At 37.5% G+C, this 19,059-nt stretch overlaps 1 pseudogene; it reads right to left on the bottom strand.

Moving 5' to 3' along the window:
• Window positions 1-16,192: 16,192 nt before the first annotated feature.
• On the bottom strand, window positions 16,193-16,767 carry LOC102903858 (dynein light chain 1, cytoplasmic pseudogene; annotated as a pseudogene).
• Between the last annotated feature and the right edge of the window lie 2,292 nt (window positions 16,768-19,059).

Genomic DNA, 19,059 nt, shown 5'->3' with positions numbered 1-19,059 from the left:
TATCAAAACAGGCACACAGGAGATGAGCCATCTAATATCAGAGAGATTGCTTCTAATTCTTAAATCTAGCATCATGAAGCAAGATTGAGGTCGCAGATTTGGGAGTTCAGAGCTGGAAAGATCAGAGTGATAGATGAGAGGACTGGAATCAGAGCAATTTAGAAACAAGCAATGACAGATGCCCAAGAATCTGTGACAAAGACTGAATGGTGTTCTCACAGCAGTGGGTTTGGACGGTTTCCTTTATAGAGAGAAGAAAGATCTCTTCGTGTAGAAGATGCTATGTGGACGCTCATAGGCCATTCATGACTGTATTGACACAATGGCTTGTGTGTGTGTGTGTGTGTGTGTGTGTGTGTGTGTGTGTGTGTGTGTGTGTATGTGTGTGTGTGTGTGTGGTGTGTGTGAGAGAGGTGTGTGTGTATGTGTGTGTGTGGTGTGTGTGTGTGTGTGTGTGAGAGAGAGAGATCTGATTTTATTATCACTACATTTGCATGTGGAATTATGTCTTATGAGTTCTAGAAGCTGTTAACAAATGAACATGTCAGGCAGAACATGAAATTACTTTAAGCTCTGAATTATTCAAATACCTTTGCTTAGTTTCACCTTCAACTGGATAAACACAATTTCTGCAGGTGTTGATCCTTATTCACATAAAGAAGGCAAAGGAATAACTGGTACATGTTGGCCTTGGTGATGGTATATTTTTAAAAGCTTATTGTGAAATATTTTGTGCAACATTGAAGTAGAACTAGTGTGGGTACACAATTCAATGATTTCTGATAATTTTGTGGCATTGTGTGACATTACCATTACCCAGGCTTGGGACATTTTTCACGTTCTGTCCAAGATCCCCAGTGCCTAATTACAATCCATCCTTATCTCCAACTCAAGCCCCAGACAGCAACTAATATAATATCTGTCTTTATAAATTTTCCATTTCTAGGTATTTTATGTATGTAGGATCTACAGCCTATCACCTCTTATTTATGGGTTCATTTGTAAACAAAATACTTTTGAGGTTTTTTTCCTTAGAATGTATGAGCACTTCATTCATTTTTGGTACCTAATACTATTCCATATGACTGATATACCCCATTTTTCTACTAGCTAGACATTTGCATTGCTTCTAGATTTGGGTTATTATGACCACTCATGTGCAAGTCTTTGTGTGCATGTTTCACTTTCCATGAGTAAATTCCTAGGAAGAGAATTGCTGAGTGATATGGTATATTTGTGGATTACATTTTGTAATTTTCAGTTTTTTTCCCCTGAAGAAGCTGCAGTGATTCTGCTATCTCAATAATGATGAAACAATATTGGCTGATAATTCCACTTATTTTGAGGCAGGGATAACTGAATATTATGCCCTTGGGCACACACACATACACAAACACCTGTTACATTTATTTCTCAGAATAATTAGTGATTAATGCCATTATAATTATTATTTATTATGAAAATATATCTTGGGAACCTTCATCAGCCTCATCATCTGAATTTCTCTAAAAATCTGTAGGATGTTATTTAACAAGTATATGTAACACATTAAGGGAAAGACTCCATGTGACCTAGAAGAGAGAAGGGGTGTGTCAGCATCTGCTGCCATCAGGTAGGTGGATAATGTGTGAATGACCATAAAAATCATACTTGAGTGCTGGAGAACACTTATTGCTCTTCCAGAGGTCTTGAGTTCAATTCCCAGCAACCACATGGTGGCTCACAACCATCTGTAATGAGATCCAGTGCCCCTGTCAAAAGTCGTTCGACCCCGAAGATGTTTGCAACCCACATGTTGAGAACTACTGCCCTAATAGCGTATCCAATATCCATTTTTGTTGAATTTACATGTGTATGTGTTTGTGCTTGTGCACACATATATGTGCAGACACGAGTATATGTATACACCTGTGGGTACATGAATAGAGAGGCCAGAGGTCAATGTCACATGTCTTTCTCAGTTACTCTTCACCTGATTTTTGTGACCAAAGCCCTCCTGTAAACCAGCTGGGACGATTTGAATGGACCAACTGCCCAGTGAGCCCAAGGAATTTCCAGCTTCTTTGTTCCTAGTGCTAGGATTATAAGAACATGCCTTTGTGGCTTGCTTTTCATGTAGATGGTGGGAATTGAATCCATGTCACCGTGCTTGCATGGCAAGCAGTTTACTGAAGAGTTATTTTGTCTACCCTCTCTTTTGGTACACATTTAAGGGGCTTTAACTTCTTCCTAATTTTCTCTCTTTTTCTAATGGAATTCTAAAGAAGACAAACAATGGCAATACATGATTAAGCCACACATGTTGATGAAGGGCTACTAGTCTTACTCCTTGGTTAAAGCTTACTTCTTGATTAAAACTGGGAGGAATGTTAGAAAGATGGTGGTTCACCACTGATATTTTCACAGTGCTTACTTTGTGACAGCAGACACCCAAATCTCTGACAATGCTGACTGCTGATAAGTGATGTCTCTCCTTGAAATAGGACTAAGTCTAGGAAGTGTGGGAGTACCTGAGTGTGCTTTCTGTACAGAAATGTTAGCCAAAGGCTTGTCTTTCTGTCTACAGTGCTATTACAGACTTAAGTATTGCATTATCTACTCTCCCCACTGCTGGGACAAAATACCTCACAAAAAAAGCAAATTCGGGAAGGAAGATTTGTTTCTTTTTGGCTCACACTTTCAAGAGTGCCGTCTGTCATGGCAAGGAGGATGCAGCAAGAGGACCTGAGACTGGTCACATTGCCAAGAAGCAGAATGAATGCTGGTGCTCAGCTCATTTTTTTTCAAATTAAATCCAGAGCAGCAGACTGTGGTATGGTGGTGTCTACTCTTAGGATGTGTCTTCTTACCTCATTCAAAACAATCTTCAACCCCCTTTAGGGACAATCTCAGGGTTTTTTTCTCTTAGATGATTCTAGATCTGCCAAGGTGCTACTCAATATTAAGTCTAAATTGGCCAACACACTCAGTGGTGCATATAATACACACTAATAATATGGGTGGCAATAGTGGGAATTTCCATTCATGGAAATGCTCATGATTAATAAATAAATAAAATTCATACACAGTGTTACAGACATTTGATGTACTATAAGTGTTTGTAAGTATGTACATATATGAAAAAGAGGAATTTTATAGATGAAAAAGTGCTGGAAATTTTATATCATAGTACTGTAACAGAAGACACTAGGACTGTCTGATTAGGAGGTCTTTTTTTCTGTTTTCTACTTCATTTGTATACATTTATGTCTTTTTGAAGAAAATGATAACAATTAAATTACTTACTAAGTCTCTATGTCCAAAATAAATCTCTCATTTCCTTTCTTTAGTCATAAGTGAAGGGTCTCAGAATATAGAAATATAAAAGTATAAGTGTAAGAGATTAAAAACTAACAACTATCAGCTCTAAAGGTTAACTGCTAACAATGGTCCTCTGCTTTACAGCCAGCTGCTCTGTCAACAGCCAGGGGTTAACTTTTAACCCCCTTACCCCTTAGAGCCAACAACTGGCTGGACCAAAGTTAACTCTTAATAGTTGTTTCTATATGACTTCTAGCATGCATCCCATGCCTGATGTTTCTACGTGACTCCTAGCATGGACCCTGTGCCTGATACTTTAAAGGGGGTTAGTACCTGCCTACATTGCCACAGCCCCAGAATTCCAACATTGGCTGTGGTCTCAGCTAGCTAATAAGTTTTTGTGCCCTGCAGTGTTTTATTTTAGTTTTTTATTTTCATTTTTCTGGAATAAAGTTTGTTTTTGGTTTAATAGACTTTGGTGGTCTCTCCCCACCCACCCCCATTACTACATGACCCCGGACCCAACAGTAAGTAGTACTCATTTTTAATCACATGCTTATAGCATAGATATGTTTAATTCTGTTTCTGTTTCCATAAAACAGATACTACTATTCTATTCATTTCATGGAGACATTTTTTGTCACAGGGAATGTGTCAAATAAGGATTTCGTCTTAACTATTGTACTGAAGGTCAGCTGATGGACTTAAGACCTTTAAAGCAGCATTGGAAAGAAAAACAAGTGTGTATCTCTTCTATAGCTGAATTACACCTAAACAGAATGGGTGCTTGCTCAACCGAATCTCTTGTTGACAATAGGAGCAAGAGTGTTAATTTGAGTCCAGATACCAAGCACCCAGGGTCAGAGAAAACAAGTTTCTGGCTTGTGTTCTCATGATTGGTTGCACTTTCTTACTCCACCTAACTCAAGACAGTTATCTTTTTGCTTGACCTCAGAGATCCATCCCTTGCTTAGGTTTACTGTGTGCAGGCTCATCTGGCCAGATATGGTATTCCTGGGCAATTCTCCAGGTTCAGGATCAGGGAGCATACAAGGAAACCAGAGTCTCCTGTCTCCTGCTCAGCGAATTTTAAAAGAAAGCACCACTGCTCTCCAGCTGTGATTCAAGGCCACCCCTGGGCCTCTCTAGTGGGACATCTATGGAGTGAATGGCTTGTATTTCTTCTCTTTTTCCTTGAGGCATTTCCAGGAGCCAATATGTTTAGCCTGGAGATGAGTCCCAAACAGTTTTACACTAGAACAGTTGAATCTGATTCCCCAAATCTATTTGTTTGTACTGACTGTTTCTGCTCTCAAGCAGGAGTGGGAGGATCAAGCTGGTGGCTGTGAAGTGTGACAGTGTTTATCTGAATTAGATACTTAAAGAGGAAGCATCATTCTGGGGGAAGAACTTTTCTTCTGAAGTGTCCATAATTTCCCTCTCTGGGTGGGCTTCCCACTCTTCCTCTGAGAATGGATTTGAGTGATTTGTTTGGTTTAGTGACCCAAACAAGCACCTGCAGTGGATGTCACCAGCTGTTTACTGCCTCACAGAGAAGCTCAGGGTGTTTATAGAGTTAGAAAGAAGAGGAAAGGAAGCTATTTCATTTGCATACCTTTTAGGACAGTTAATAATGGAACCCAAAGACACCTTGGCTTGTCCAGAACTGTGTAATTTACATAAATGAAGAATATAGATGTCCATGGAACAATAGCCATCAACAGCACTATCAAACCACACTGCAGAACAATGAGCTGAGTGACAGGCAAGCCTGTCTTTTGTGGGTGTCCCACACACCACTGACCTGGCGTAATTTCACGCAATAACAGAGCTTTTCTGCTACAATCTCCCAACTCATAGATTCCTCACCCTTGCTGTCCCTTCGAGAAGCAATTTGTAACAATTTACCCAGCTATAAATCAACACTCCTACTGTGATGAAACAAATGGGCTTTAATCATGGAATTCTTGTTGTGTCCCTAATGAACATTGATTACCATCATAATTATAACGATTGTGATCTCTTAGAATAACTTTTTAAATAAACACTGCTACACCTGCAAGCAGCCACAGCAAATCTGAAATCCATCCAGGCCCTCAAGTTCCCTTGCTAACCTTCTGCTTTCTCAACAGCCATTTGTTTGGAAAGGGATTGGAAGCGAACATTAAACGTTTGACTGAAGTTGTTTTTTTGTGTGCAATAATTTATTTCTTGTTAGAACACTCTTTCAGGCTAATTAAGATGAATCATTTGTAATTAGCAGAAACCCGGCATTCATACATTGGCTTGAAGTCTGAATTCAAGGTGGCTAAAAGAATAGGAACCTCAAAATTAGAAAATGATTACTTAGTCTTTAATTTGCTGGCTCAAAGGTAGGTGTGTGTGATTTAGATGGCCACACATATATGTCTTCTATTATTTCAGACAATATTGGTTTGCTGGTGGTATGCTCAGTGGCAGAGGGCTTGCCTTGCATATCCAGTGCCATAAACGAGAATAAAATATTAACTTTAAAACATACACGACCTCCAGTTAAGGGTTAAAATAAGCCTCACAGATAGAATGAAACTGAGCACATCTCGAAGAATTAGACTATTTCTTTGAAATTAGCTGGTTTCAAAGATTTCTTTCTTTACTTCATGTTCTGTTTTGAGTCTCCCCGTACCCTCTTTATTTTCAGGTTCCTGGCATTCAAATAGGAAAGAGTTGGCCCAATTTGGTGATTTTGTTTAAGTAATTTTTGCCTAGTGCTGAACGACATGGTCCTTTTATGGTCCTTTTCAGACGTAAAATGTCCTAAAGAAAGCAGTCTTCTTTCTTATGTATCCTTACCACACTCTGAATGACGGATGGCTGCTGCTGTGCCTATGGAGATCCAGCCCAGTGGCTCTCAGCTGTGCTGTAAGCAAAAAGCACAGGGTGCTGACGCTGATTCTCTCCCACTAGTCTGGGTCCCTGGGTTTCTGAGGGGAGGGGTATCTTAGCATGTTAAGTGAGCAGAATAGATTTTCTGGTGACAGAGATACTCCGGAGGTCTATGATCCATATGGTTTGGTTACTTACTTATTGTTTCTGTTTAGGAACACCCCCATTTAATTGTTGTTTGTACAAAACCAACTGGCCTTCCCTTGATCTTCAGTCTCCTTAGACAAATAAAACATACCTAATGTCAAGAAGGCCAGTGTATAAAGAATTCTTTTCAACTTAAATGTCTTTCTGAAGTTTTTTTTTTTTATTAAATTATGAAAAGGAAGAAGTAAAATTTAAATCTTATCAGAAAATCACTGAGCAGTGTCTTTGGAGAAAGATAGGATAAAAGTGTTAAAATTCTGTGTGTCCTAGCCTAGGTTAAATAAAGTAAGCTGCCGGATAGGATGGAGCATGATTTGAAACAATTACAAAGAAGCTGAAAGATTCCATTCACAACTCATCCTATAAGGCTCTAATGGTGGGAAAGGCATCTGGAGAGGAATCTCTCAGGTAACTCTAACTGGCACCATCCAACCCTTGCCAGACCATGGGAGCAGCCGGTGAGTACTGATGCATGTCTGGCTGACCCTTGCATGCTGGTCTGCCCTAGATTTTAGAAAGATGGATTCCTTTCACTCTCCTGACTTTACAGACTGACACTGAAAATAAAAAGGAATCTCTTGGGCCCTTCGTTATCTCCTCTATATCTTCACGACCCTTGTGTTTTAATATTGTCCTTTAATCTTTGTATACTACCTCATGGGTACTTTGACTTTGGGTACAAGAGTTAAGTGCATGTACGTGTGTATGTGCATGCTTGTGCATGCAAGTGCAGGCATGCATTTGCCGCAGTGCAGGTGTGGAGGTCAGTGGATAACCTCAGGTTTGGATCCCCACTTTTCACCTTGTTTGAGACAACTCCTGGCATTCGTTGCTGCATATGCCAGGCTAGCTCACCCGGAACAAGCTTCCAGAGAGCCTCCTATCTCTGCCTTTCACCTAATTGTGGGAACCCTAGGATGACAGATGCATGCTACTGTGCTACATAGGTCTTAGAGATCCAATCTCAGGTCCTCAATGCTATGCAGCAAGTGCTTTACCCACTGAGCCATCCTACCACCTCTGCTTTAATCTTTAAAGTAGAAATGTCTCTCCTGCCTCAAAAAGAACCATCTCGCTGATGCACAGCCTCTGATCCAGTAACAGTTTCTAGAGAACTTAGATGTTTCTTATAGGAAACTCCTGTAACTCAAGCTCCCCACAAAACCTGACCCCACATCTTGTCATCTCAGATCCCCTGCTGCGTGAATAAGTATTTCATGCAAAAACTTTGGAAGATTATCTTATTAATTTTTTCATTCCAAATTTCTAAAACCTTTTAATGGGCTATTAAATTTTGTGCATCTCCACGGGTGAAGAAGTGAGAAGGAATACACTCTGTTTATGAATCTTATGGGGACTTTTACCCCATAAAATCCTTTATAACATCCTGTCGCCGTCGTAGAACATTAGTGTTTTGTGGAGCATAGGTCTTGGAAGCTTTTCTCAAAAAGATGCCACCGACTTCCTGGTGTCCGATGCCAGGCAATGTGAACATGGAGTGAAGCAGGAGGCACAATGTAGGTTGCTGGGCTGCAGGAAAGTTTACCTCGAAGGAAGAGTGTGTGTCCGTGTGTGGGGGTACGTGTGAGTGCAGGTGAACACAGAGGTGGTGGGGGTATTAGATCCTCCTGCAGCCAGAAGGGCAGGCAGCTCTGAGTTTTGGGTGCTCAACACCAAACTCAGCTCTTCTGGCAAAGCAAGTAGGTGCTTTAAACGGCGGAGTTGTTTCTCCAGGCTCCCTAACGAACTTTGCTTAATGACCTAGTAAATATTTGAAATATTTTGTGAAGCTATTTTTCCAGGGACTTCCCTGACACACCTTCCTCCTAACTTCATGTCCTCTTTTTGAAGCATAAATTTTATCATTTATGTTTTTCTAATTATTATTAGTGTGTGTGTGTGTGTGTGTATAAACCAACTTTCAGAAGTCAGTTTTGTCTTTCCACCATGGGTTCAGGGATCAAATGGATTTTAAGAAGTCAGGCTTGTATGGGAAGCACTTTTACCTGCTGAGTCCACTCACTGGCCCCAAAACTACGTTTTCATTAAGTATTTTAGGCCTGGAATTAGACGTTAATTTAAAAGTGTATATGCTGTGTGACTTTGGTCCCACTAATATCTCTGTTTTAAAATGGAGAATATAATTTTATTTTCAATAAACTTGTGTGTGTGTGTGTGTGTGTGTGTGTGTGTGTGTGTGTGTGTGTGTGTGTAGCTAGAGTTTCCTGCCTTGCCCACAGTCAGGACAAATCTCTGTCACCCGCCAGTCCCACAGCCGCTCAGACCCAACCAAGTAAACACAGAGACTTATATTGCTTACAAACTGTATGGCTGTGGCAGGCTTCTTGCTAACTGTTCTTATAGCTTAAATTAATCTATTTCCATAAATCTATACCTTGCCACGTGGCTTGTGGCTCACCGGTGTCTTCACATGCTTCTTGTCATGGCAGTGGCTGGCAGTGACTCTCTCTGTCTTCCTGTTCTCTCAATTCTCCTCTCTGTTAGTCCCGCCTATATTTCCTGCCTGGCCACTGGCCAATCAGTGTTTTATTTATTGACCAATCAGAGCAACAGATTTGACATACAGACCATCCCACAGCGTGTGTGTGTGTGTGTGTGTGTGTGTGTGTGTGTGTGTGTGTGTGTGTGTTTCTTTTTGGGTGGTCTCTAGCACATAGTAAGAACTCAATCTATATTAGCTCCTGTTATTATTAAAGATACATTTTTTTTAAACTCAGGTGCCATCCCCGCAACATGAGTATTTCAGAGTGTTTACAGTTTCAGTGCCAATAACCACTGCCTGCAATTCTGATTAGCCAATATTCTCCATTCAGTGTAGAACTCACTAGAATTGACAGGTCTCTGCCCTTGCTGGTTTGATTGGATTCATCACTGAACACTCTATCAGCATTCTCAGATTGCTGGCCAGCCACTATCAATCTGATTGTAGAAATGGCATGTATTTGCAAGATGCTTAAAATCATGCCCATGATGACCAATTCCTTTTTATTGTCAAAAATTATAGGCAGTCCAAACTGCCTAGTGTATTTTTATGGCAAAGAATATGAGATTATCCTGATCTGTATATTTATAGCATTGGTACGGGGGGTGGGGGGGTTAACTTATTGTCAGTGTGGATAGGAACTCAATGTATTGTGAGGTAGTTTTGGAAATGCATTTGTGCATCCTGATTTTTTTATAATAAAATGTTTTAAACCCTGTGGTTACTCTGCTGTGTTATTTTGCCCGAAATTGCATCAGTTGAATGAACATTGACTTTGGTGACATCAGATGCATTTCTCCCTTAGAGGAAGATTGAAAACACTATGAGACAGTTAATGAGCCTCAGGTACTCTGAGGTGACCTGATGATCATCCACTAAACTAATACAAGGATATGCAGCACCTCACATACATATGCAGGGAACTCATTTTTGAAAGAATTTAATATACAAACCCTGGCCCTGTTGATCTTTTAATATTAAAATTTAAATTTTAAAAATGGTGTTTTCAAACCTTGGATGTTGTAGGCTCTTGTTTTCCTTTAGTTTTAAAAGCACCTTTTTGTTTTTCTAACAACGACATGAGAACCCATAGACACATTTGAGCTCTCACCGTGTATTTGAAGGGGATCAACTTTCTATGAGTTGTATCTAGCAGAAATGGAATCAAAGGCAGTACACAAAGTTAATTTCATTTATGTCAGGTCCTTAGCAACAATGCACATGAGATAAATTGGCTTCCTGTGTTTTATTTTATTCAGCTAGATTTTATAATAGTAGTGACTGAACCTAGGCATGCTAGTGAGAAATCTACTACCACCCACCAATGAGTTATGTCCCTAGCTAGGGGTTTGTTGTTCTCTCTCTCTCTCTCTCTCTCTCTCTCTCTCTCTCTCTCTCTCTCTCTCTCTCTCTTTAAATTTTCATGCTTGTGATACTAAATGTGTCTATGCAGTTAAATACACATGTACAAGTATGTGGAGGCCAGAAGTTAACATTAAGTGTCTAGGGGTTGGGCAGTGAGCTCACTGATAGATCACCTGCCTAGCAAGCACAAAACCCTGGGTTCAGTCTGGACTCTGGGGAGAGGTGGGGCATTTTGCATCTTCCACTTTCTTTCCTAACTTTATTCTTAGAGACAGGTTCTCTTGTTGAACCTGCCGCTCATTAATATAGCAAGATTAGTTGCCCAGCAGTTTCTAGGGATCCTCTTTTCTCCATCTCCCCAGTTCAGGATTGCAGGTGTACCCTACCAAACTATTTACATGGGTGCTGGGAATTCAAACTCAGGGCCTCCTGCTTGCATGGCAAGAACGTACTGAGTCATCTCCCCAGGCCTATGAGAAAACTAGGGTCTTAAAAGTTATAAACCAGATTATTACTTTGTAATGGTCTTATAACAACAACAACAATAATAAACAGTAGTGCGGAAGGAATTTGGAGAAACTAGCTCACTAAAGAAATTTCCAATGCTTAGGCTGATAGTTGCCTTGAATTGGTTGTTTCAGGTCCTCAAAACATATACACCAGGTGAGATGTGTTCATGGCTAAAAACAATAAAGTGAGATCATTCTTTAATGGAAATTGGTTCAGAAGAACTTATCTGGTGAGCCATCAAGTGAAGAGTTCTAAAATGCTTCTATCTTGGTTCCCAGAGCCCCCGGGGCAGGCTTACACTAGGCAGAGCAGATGTGTCTCATTCAAAGCGACTGAATTGAAAACACTGTAAATCTTTCATTTCCCACTCAAGAAGTTAGTTCTGGAAGCCACAAAGAGAGAGGAAGCACTTTTCACTTCTTTCTCCTAAGTTAATTAAGACTCTGCTGTACCTTTGAAGGGCTTTTATTCTGACCAAGAAAAAAGCTGATGGAAAGGGTGTTTAAAAATGTAATAGATGCTTCTTCAAAGAAATTTACAGAATGCACTTGGGAATAATACAACCAAATATGAATTTTTTTAACTAATACATTTTAAGCTCACATAGTCAAATGAGCATGGCTGGAGAATATGAATTTAAATATGTATTCTATTAGTACCTGCAGCATTTGTGGAAAATTCTGAACACAGTAATTGAGTCATTTAAGTAGGGAACAAAGCATGTTTCTATTCATTTGAATTCAGAATTGGTTAAAGACGAAATAGAAGATTGTGATGATAACATAATGGAGTACCATCAGTAAGACATGCCATTAACAACAAATGTCTTTTTACAACAACAAATTCTGTACAACAACTTCTATAAAATATGTTCAGGAAAAAATGTGATTTGACCTTATGAAATGAGTTAATGGGCTCAATCTGTTTATTGGTGTGCTTTCCAAGGGTGTATACCAAATGAACACATGCACAAACAAAATATGAGAACAAGTCCTAGACAAACAATCTGTTTATGTGTGTGATTTTCTTCCTCCACTACCTTAGAACATCTGTAATCTTGCCAATTAAGTCTGCAAAGGAAATGAACCCATGTGTGGTTCAACTGGAGGAGTCAGAAATCATAATGATGAAAAATATGTCCACAGATTTCCAAACTGGATGAACTACTTAGTACCAAGCCTTTGATCTTTGGCATCATTTTGCCGGCAGATAAATATGAAATTGAAAATTGATGTTTGGATGCATTCACAGTAACTTAACAGTATAACTTTATGCTTGCTGAGTTGAATAATAAACGTGTGCTGTATTTTTTATTTTCTTTTTATAGCAGATTGATTTTATAGCAGATTGTTGTTATTTTATTTAATAACATATTGGTTCTATAATAAACTTGGGGAAATCTGGCAGCTGAACTATCAATAGAGGCAAAATCTAAGTTCAGGTTCCAGCTACCTGGAGGCCGACTATACTGAGCCATCCATTGCCAGCAAATGACAACCCATGGTTTAAACATTGCCAATCACCTGTTTCTTTTGATGGCCTACAAATGAATTTGTCACCACAGATGCACATTTTCAATGGAGTTAATGAGAGGATGCACTAAGTGGGATCCCAACTAAGCAAAATTTTATCACTCTCTCCTTCCACACATAGAATAATAAGATAATAATGCTCTCAGCAGATTTGTATAGCAAACATTATAGCTAACTTCTATAATATGCATGAGTTTGGGCAAATAAAAGAATTGCAAAAATATTTCTCCCTTTCTATGCATGTACATATGTAAATCTTCAATTTCCCCTCATTACCACTGAAATCTAAAATATTTACCATCTGCTCCTTTACAGAAAGGCATTTGTAATCTATCATAACAAGAAATGATTTTCAGTTCCTGTGTGTTCTTTGAAATACAAAAAATATGAAGTTTCCCAAACTCATACAATAAATGTTTTATATATATTCATAGCAATGCATTCGAGTGCATGCTGCTAATTGTGTATGATCACCTCATGAAACAATTGTTTTCTAACCCTGTAGCCTTATAATGAGCATTTTCTTCATGTAATTATGTATACATTTAATTATAATAACATGTGGATGTGTTTTTAAAGTGATAAAGACATGACACGAAAACTAACAGACTTTCTTCAATTATTTGTCAATGCAAATCAATTTTATAGAACTAAGATTTAATGATTTATCTTTAAAATTCTCTAGTGATCCCTACCATAATTCTAAATAGCAGGCTTCTTTCCGATGTATTAACTTCAATGTTTAACACTTGACTTCTGTCTGTAATAGATGGGTTGCTTGGCTGGACACTAGTTCCTTTCCCCCTCTCCCTTCTTAAATGAATGAAGATTAATTCAGGGCTTCTATTGTTAGTATCATTCCATTAACTAATATAAACAAATCACTAGTTGTTTTTTTTTTTTGAGAAACTTTAAAAAACATCTCCTGAGACCTTGACTTTTTTAAGATATCTATTCTTCTATAGGTATTTCATGCACACCCTTTTCTGTCTGCTCTGTCCTTGGTAGTCAATATTGGTATCATCTGCTTTCATGTATGCAAATGTTTTGGGTCTTGACATATCTATCATCATGTGAGCTTTAACATTGAAGATGGTCACATAGCTTTTATTTTTCATTCATGTCCTTGATGTGGTAATGTCTCCAAGGATAAGTTTTATAACCCAGGTTAGCTAAGTAAAGCTAGGCCTAGGACTTTCATTTAACTTTTGGAAAAGATACATCTTTCAGTTGCTACAAATTTCTCCCTTCAAAACCTCAATTAGACTTTTATTGGTTCATCCTAACCTACACTTTTCATTGCTCTCACCACACCCTTCATATAATCTCTTTGGTATTTGATTTTATAGTCTCAAAAATATCCATTCAATAGTTTTTTTTTCCTGCTAATTAATGTGATCTTTAGTTTAGCAGATGGTTGCTTAATTTTATTTTAATTTTTCAGAAGTATAACTTAGTCCAGATGACTTCTTTCTTATAGCAACCCCCTTATCATGTGGTTATGAGCAAGATCATTGACTCTCTTTGTGCTGTTTCCTCCATAATCCTCATGCTCTAGGATGATCTGGTATTCTTGTAACCTGGATTATGAAATTATACCTGTGATTCTGCTGACATCTTATTTGTAGATGGGACATCACAGATAGGATTTTCAGATCTGAGATAAAGTCCATGACCCTGAGACTTTCTGAACAAATAATTCTTCACTGTGCCTTTACCCATATAATGGCCTCCACTTGGATGCATTCCACTGGAGAACAGCTGAGGGGCTGTTCCCTATCCCTCTTTCTGACAATTCCTTCACTCCTTTTCTCAGGTGATCTACAGTGACAAACAGAACAGTCTTCCTACCTAGATTCATGCATTGCTGTGAACAGGTGACATGTCCAGGCACAGTGGGATAGCAGGACTACAGAGATCATGATTATAGACAGACAGTGAAGGGACTGTCAGTGTCAGCAGGCTCCGTGTGCTCATTTTTTTAATACAGGATGATTCCTCTCAGCACAAAAGGAAACCAGATCAGTCACATACTCCAGAACCTTGAGATTCACCTACAAATGCCACCCAGGCCATCTTTCCTAGGGAGGAGTCTGGATTGTGATAACAGTGTTCATGGTCTAACTTCTTTTTTCCCGTACAAATATTTATAAAGCCTTTCCCCCAACTTTCTGTTTGGCAGGAATAACACATATTTTTTCAAACCAATGTGTGTTTACACCTCAGTGACTGCAAACAAGTAATGTCAATTTAGAGATTTAATAATGATTCCAAAGTATGATCACTCGTGACATTTAAGCTTTGATAACCTAAACTAACCATTTCTACTACATACATTTAAAAACATGTGCCATTTATTTGACCTTAATAAGGAACTTAGGAACAGCTTTCCATGCCTTTTCTTTCTGTCTGCAATAAAGACTATGTTAACAGAATTTGATTATCCCTTCCAACGTCAGTTTGTCTTTAACTTAATGTCATCTACCACATATTATATCAGGAAAGGACAAAATGTTGGGTAGAATTGTTGAAAAACATGTGAACAAGTAAAAGTATTAATATCCTACTAAAACAACTAAGAAATGATGGATAAAAATGCTGAACATGAAAGTCTTCATGACTGATCAGATAAAGGTAACTGGAATCTCTTCCAGGTAGCAAATGACAAGAATTGATGATATGAGATAATGCATACTTGAAAATAAAGTATTGTGGACCTTAATTTACATTATCCCCACTATTACATGTACTTTTTAATATCAATAATGAAAAGAATCTCACCTGAGAAAACTGAGAAGGAACTGTGTGACAGAAGCATAGGAAATAGCAAGGTAACCTTTGCTTCTTGCAGAGGAATGCATTTGAACAGAGGCCATTTTCTGGGCAAAGCCACAGTGGAGATTCTTTGTTCCGAGGCTCACGACATTTATTTCAGATGTGCAAATCTTATCTTTGATGATACATACATACATATACACACACATATGCATACATACACAAACATGTACATATATGTTTGTGTATATGTATATGATCTACAGTGAAGTTTTAAAGGACAAATTGATAAGGATATTCATGTGTTCTAAACACACCATGTGTTGGCAAATGTATTTGCTTCAAAAATCCTGGACAGATGTGTAACTTGCAAAAGTACATTTTGTATGTCTAATTGAATATGTAAAATCTGATACATTTGTGATAACCGCTTCCCATTTTCTTTCACATCTCTAGCAGCTGTCCCAATCCCAAAGTGTCTCCTGTCTTATCATTTTATGATGTTTTGCAATTTCTACAGTCACTTATAATTATTCTCACAAACCCAATTGTTGTATAGTACTTACCACACTAATTAGACCAAGCCAGGCAGTATAGCCTATTATTTGAAATTATACATGCACACTGTCTTCTGGGACTGAATCACTTCTATGGCATCAAAATCATTCTAATCTAAGTTTTAGAAAGAATGGTACATTCTAATGACTGTTTTCTTTCCTTTTTGACAGATTGTCAAAATCATTAGGGGCCAATAGAATGTCTATAAGTATATAGCAATCAAGTACTATATGAATGATTTTAGCTATGCAATTTTCTTGGTTATAAAGTTTATTTAGTCAATTAAAGAAAAAACAAAATCAATACAGTTTCCTGCATTTTGGGACTCTTTAAATTGAATATCTTTATTTTATGTTACTTGAAAACCAATTAAATTTATAGATAGTATACTCATAGTATGACATAATCTTATTTTTGACTAATGTAACATGATAACATTTTATCTAATAAATTTTTTTCAGTGAACATTTAAAAACATTTGAACATTTACAAAAGAAAAGAAAAAATATGGTGAAGAGAATATTTATTTCCAAGGAAAGAAAACTATCAATAAAAACAGCAATTATTTAATGAGGTTTCAAGTTTTATTTTTTTTCTTAACCTCTCCAAAACATTAATTTTTAAAGAAATGGACTAAGGGAGAAAAAAGTGGAGTACAGAAGAATGTGCCAAAAAATAAATACAAGTATAAGTTGTTTAGTAATTATTGTATAATCATAAGCTCCTATAGAGAGGGGATGATGACCTGTACAAAACCCAATGGATTCAAAAGGAGATGTTCCTTTACCAAGACTGAAGATTCAGTTTCTGGTATTTGGAAGTTAGGATGCAGTCCTTATTTTTGGATGGATTACTGAGTGTTTGGCACAGTCCATGCTTTTAACTGGATTTGAAAAGAACAATGGCCACCTGAGCTAGGTAGAAGCAGTTGAATTGTTTGGTTTCATGTGTCATATAACTATTGACGTTCCATCCCACAATGCAGTGCCCAGGGGGTGGGGTTGTACTTCTTGTCAAACTCCTTTTTGATATGGGCTGTAACATCCTTGTCTCTGTTGTACTTCTCCAATGCCTGAGTAGCACACTCCACTGAGTCCTTTTGAATCTCATTTGACATAAATGTGTTTTTGATCATGCCTTTTGGTCACACATACTTTTAATGTAGCAAGGGCCAGTCCACTGCTGTGAACTCCTGGGGTAGGTACCAGTATTGCTCAGGCCACAGGCTGTAGAGGAAGGCAGATTGATATCGAAGCCATGGTGAATGATGTCTTAATTTAATCTAAAATTAAAGAGATACCCAATAATACTCCTAAGATCATTTTATGTATTTAGTCAAGATTCCCAGCATATTTTCTAAATAAAGTGTGACTATAAAAGAGTGTTTATGCACAAAATGGGATTGTTTGGGAGTAGTGCATACTATTGGTCTATTTGCACAGCATGAAGAAAAGTACATTAAGTTAGAATGTAAAGAACTGTGATTGGACAGCTTACTTTTTTCCCAGATTATGCATTATTAATACAATTGTGCCTTTATAAAGGCAAATTTACAGTTGAATACCATTTAGACTACATTTCACTAACAACCTCTTAGGGAGAAAGTCAGATTAGATTATGAGATTTAGTCATGGGATAGTAGAACAACTTCGTAGGATCAGGCATGTCACTCAAAGAGGTAGGTTTACAAAGAGAAGACTAAATTTTAAAGGAATTATTTAGAATACCAACCATAGTTTATACATATACATTTATGTACATGTAAGTATATTCATGTGTGTGTACATACATATATTTATGTGCAAGTATATACATATGTGTGTATAGCATATGTGTGTGATAGCAACAGAAATTTGCTTTTATTACTTATACAGAAATAAATGAAAATTTCAGAGTCTTCATTGATTCCTTCATGCTATAAGGGAACATTTGGATCTGCATAGTATCTCAGTGGTATGGCACTTGCCTCACGTGCATGGGACCCTGGATTCTTCATCCCAATGTGTCTTATTCTTTTAAAATTGCAACTAGGACCATTTCATTACAAGAAGTGTTTTAGTTATTAGGTGTCATAAACCTGACAAATACTCTTCAGTATATTGTAGAAAGAGGTGAAAATAAGAAACATCTATGTGTTAACATAAACAGATTTCATAGGTGGGTTTCTATTCAGCATTTTCTTTTCATTCAACCATAAGAAAATGATGAGATATACATATTAACTATATGCTTAAGTTGTAAAAAAAAAATACCCAAAGCCATATTACTGGACTTGACTAAGCTTTCTTTTATATGTTTCTTAACTTTCAAACTTTTTGGTCCTTTCAAAAGACAAAAAGGGATGCAAATAATATTTAAATAATTCCATGGATTAGGAAAGCCATGTTGTGAGTATCACCACTTTTTGAATTGTCTTCAACTTATAGGCCTGTGTTGTAAGTGACAAGGGCAAGAATTCAGTGAAGAAAAAGCATAAGAAGCTGCAAAAGAAAAGAAAATGAATTTGACCTTAAAGAAATTGTGCTTCTTAACCATAACTTTATAAGCTGACTACTCCTGTTTATTTCAGGTAGACCAGTTGCTCAAGTGACCTGAGAAGTGGAACATTTCCTATTCTAAAGGACTTCACAGAGATGGTAGAAAATCCCAAGACAGTCTTTGCCACCTGCTGCAAAATCAAACCTGCCATTTGCACATATTTGACACTTAAATTGCTCAGGGTATTTTCTTCTTTTGTTTTAAATACACTGCAATTACATGTATAGCCTTGTCTATGAAGAAAGTCTAGTTTATAGAAGCTGACAACTGCTGCCCCTCACTACCAATGGAACCCTAACACAGTTTTGCCTAGTGCAAATTGTAGAAATATTTTTCTCTGCATTTGTTGCAACGAGGTCGGGTTATTTTTCCACAAATTGTGCTGGAAAAAAAACAAGCTTTTTTTCTATTAGGTATAACTAAGTAAGTGTTTCTTTGCTACCAGAATTTGGCCTCCATCTTACTACCTTAAAAAAAGCTTTCTCTTAAAGCTAAGGCTTGCTTTGGACTGAAAAAGTACTGTGAAAGATGGAGAAAAGAGGTGGAAAAAAATCTGTATTCCAAAATATCACCAAGCTGTTTGACCATGTCTTTGCTAAAGTTCTGAGTTAGCAATTTTCGTCATTGTTTTAGACAATTGAATTTGATTTGTCATAGCATACAGAAGATTTACAACTAATTCACTTTTATAGAATGACATCGTCTATTCATTTTCTAACTGAAAACAATTCTTGACAAAGAATCATTACTTCCCTTTTATTATTTTAAAGGATAAAAGTATAATTTCAAATCACCACTCTTTGCCTATTCAAGTTCAAGACAGACAACTTTTTCTCATCAAGCATTATAATTTCAGTTCTTTCAAGAAGGCATGTCATATTAGATTTTTAATTATAACCCTTGTTC

Source organism: Peromyscus maniculatus, chromosome 17, assembly GCF_049852395.1.
Source record: "Peromyscus maniculatus bairdii isolate BWxNUB_F1_BW_parent chromosome 17, HU_Pman_BW_mat_3.1, whole genome shotgun sequence".
NCBI classification, from domain to species: domain Eukaryota; kingdom Metazoa; phylum Chordata; class Mammalia; order Rodentia; family Cricetidae; genus Peromyscus; species Peromyscus maniculatus.
The sequence above is the reverse complement of the archived record's forward strand: the minus strand, read 5'-3'. Positions and strand labels throughout refer to the sequence as shown.